This window comes from Raphanus sativus, chromosome 3 (genome assembly GCF_000801105.2).
Source record: "Raphanus sativus cultivar WK10039 chromosome 3, ASM80110v3, whole genome shotgun sequence".
In the NCBI taxonomy this organism is placed as follows: Eukaryota; Viridiplantae; Streptophyta; class Magnoliopsida; order Brassicales; family Brassicaceae; genus Raphanus; species Raphanus sativus.
Window position 1 is genome coordinate 8,689,564 of NC_079513.1, and position 3,736 is coordinate 8,693,299.

The window sequence follows — 3,736 nt, forward strand, 5'->3', positions numbered from 1 at the left end:
TTTGACGTCTTCTTCTTCGTGTGACCTTCCACTTAGAAACATGGTGACTTACAACTGCATCTTCAATATATCTTTAGTTTTAAAAAATTTCTCGTAATTTTTACGTAATCAGCCAACCCAAAGATGACCTTTTACTTCCACGTTAGTCTTTGGTTTCTAAAACTAAGCCTTGATTCACCACAATCACTGTGAACCGTTGTTGGTTTCTAAAACTACGCCATATGAGGAATTTTATTTTGTAGAGTTTTAACTTTATTTTGAAAAAAAGAACTTTTTAAAGTCTGGAACCTGGACGCAGTTATGATTCATAACATATGCTACACAAAACAGTAGAAATATTAAAAGCAATTGCTAAGAGTCAATAACTGAACCGTTTGCAAACAAATAGTCCTGAAATGACCAAAAACCAAGAACCGAGAAGGCTCCTTGCCTTGAACGCCAAACTCAATCCACGTCAGTGGTCTTCTGATTTCAGACAACACCATACTGAACTGTTGGTTGAGGTGGTCGAGATCTCCATTATTCTCGACCACGACATCAGCCTTGCATCCTCTTCAAATCCAACGACATCTGAGCCATCACTCTGTTTCCGGATGAAAACACCTGAAGCATGAATCATTGCTGCGAATGAAAACACCTGCGCAAACCAACATTTTCTCTTCCCATCTGAAGATTCGAAAAAAGCAGCTATTATTCATGCTTCTGTTTTGAATTGGTGTTCTTCCCAACTTCGTACAAGCCGAGGATACATTCTAATGGCAGAAGATGAAGCCATCCTGCGATAAACAACAAACACAATCGGTTACAGTCAGTACAAGTGTTTGCTGTCTTAAGTAGAAACAAAGGTTTAAAACAAAAAAAAACAATATCAAATAGACGACCTTTTGCTCAATTATTAAAAAAAAAAAACAAATTACGGTGTTTGGATTTAACATCAGAGGGAAAAGGGAATTTGGGAAATAGGGTTTTCAAAATTAAAATCCAATCAATCAAATAGTGTTAACAAAAAGAACAACAAACAAGATTAAGATGGATTTCTGACTTACAAGTTTAAGTTTCTGGGAATTATATGCGGTGGTATGGAATTAGGGTTTTCTCTCGCACAACCTGAATACGAGATGTGGGGTTTTCAAAATCGAAGGCGTCCGTGACTTGGAGGTGGTGACGGAGAAGGATTTGCCTGAGATCGGAGATGAGCGTAGGAGGAGAAGAAGAAGAAGTCGCAAGTTTTTTTTCTCTGTCAGACAGTTTAAGCGAGAGAGAAAGAGAAGTGAAGATTTCTATTTTTCTTACAATTAAAATTTTATCATATTAATAAATAAAATGGCAAAACAGTGAATAATGAGGTTTAGACTGGTTTTTTGGTATTTTTGTGTCCTTGTAAGTTATTCTAGTAAATACATAAATATATGAGTTACTCTAGTCATATATATGTATGATTAGAGTTAATCTTAGTAATTTCTCATCAAATAAAGTAGGTCCATGTACCTTCTTCTTCATTTTTTCTATTCAGTTCTTTATTCTTCTTTTGTAAAGTGAATATTGTTTTTCCAGAAGATATTTTCCAGAAAATATGTTCATAATCAGTATCTTTATTATTCAATCTATTTTTGAGATCTGTGAAGGTATAGTTCTGAAATTATATTAGATGTTCAACATGTTGTAAAGTTGTGTACATTCGTTGTGTACATGTGTACATTAAATGTTGGTGGTCTATTTCAACGTGTGTGTAAATGTGTACAATCGTGGTCGTGTACACATGTGTACATTCGTGGTTATGTACATGTGTACAATTGTGGTTATGTACATATTATATATTTCTTATGTACTATATGTTCGAAACATGCTTATTGCACATCAATTACAAGGTGTACATTAAAATTGTGGTGTACACATATTTTCATGTACACCATATTCTGTTTGACTTGATCTATTTTGATTTTTAGTAAGCAACCATCAATCCATCTACTCGTGTACAACTTCTTCACATATATTAATTCATTTTCTAAGTACACGTGGACAGGTCACAAAGTGTACACAAAATAACCAACAAACTCCTTGATTACTCATTCCAGTACTTCTTCATAATTGCACAATGATCCTTGTTTTTTTTGCTTTCTTTTTACCTCCAAATTTTCAAAGCTAAAAAAATGTAGTTTATGCTAATAAAGTTTTTTTCTTGTGTGTCACATGTACACCGGTATATGTACATGTTTACTTGTGTGTATGTGTACATGTTTACTTGTGTACATGTGTACATGTGTATATTATTGAACTGATGTACAAATAGAATATAAAGTTAAGATATAATTTTGTTTGATTTGTGTGGTTTGTTAACCTTGTACAAATGTATATATATATATATGTTCACATGTGTATATATGTATATGTATATAGTTCTTAGCGATGTACAAATAGAATACGACACTGAATATGTGGTTTAGTAAGCATGTATAATACATATATATATAATATATATATATATATATATATATATATATTACATTCAAATTGTACATGTGTACATCCTTCCATGTACACCCGAACTGAAGTTAATGTACATATTGTACATGTGTACACCTTCCATGTATATAAATGTGTACATTAACTTTAGTTCGGAGTGTACATGGAAGGGTGTACAATGTACAATTTGAATGTAATGTACACACGATTTTATTAATGTTGCATAATTACGAAAATGACCTTATCTTTTTCCTTAGCCATTGTCGCTCAAAAACTCTAATCTCCGTCTATCTTACCTATTTTCCATGATTCTTTATACTTTCAACTTTTTTTGATGTATTTTTACCCAGATGTGGAAGTTTTCAATCCTAAATCATGGATTTAATCTTAAAAGCACGATCCGAGATGGAGCGATCATGCTTGAGACGTGGAGAAGCTAATGTTGACGAGATGTGACGAAAAGCAATGACCACGGTGGACGAGACCTAAGATCGACAACATCTTGAACGGAGGAGCTGAGGACAGAGAGGAGGAGACAAATTAGAACTTATTTTCATTATTTGTTTAGGGACATAGATGTGAAGCTAACAGAAAATATGAAAGGTATGTTGTATGAGATCTGGAAGAAAAAAAGAAGAAAAAAAAATATGGATAAATCAAAGAGGAGAGAGAAAGACATTAGGACACAAAAGTCTTTTAAAATTTTAGTTGATCAACTTTATGGTTAGTTAACTTATTTAGTTAGGAAATAAATAGAAAATGGGTTTAGTTAAAAGAAACTGCTCTAGTAGCAAAAACGTGTCTTATAGTGTTATAAAAAACATGAAACTGTCTCAGAGCGTATTGTTTCATCTTATTAACCAACATTTCCAACTATTTCAGAAAAGCATAGAATCTCTATATTAATCACAGGACGATTTAACAACATGTGTTGATCATCGAGACCTGCGGGCAAAGTCCCACGAATTTTGTTTAGTCAATCCCTGATGATAAGATCTAGGCAAGCGTTATGAAAAAAAGTATACTTCCGTGTCAATCGAATAATAACCATACAACCATTTAACAAGATTACCTTAGAATTGAATGAATACTACACTTGTCACAAGATTTGATCATTTAGATATGGGATTTTTCGCTACTGTAAGCCGACTAAGGCTTTGATTGGTACAACGGATGAAAACGTATTAACAGTACGCTGTAGAAGTTTGTATGCTCTTATTAATATTTTTAATAAGATGATTATTAGAACAGTAGTAATATATAATTTTAAAAT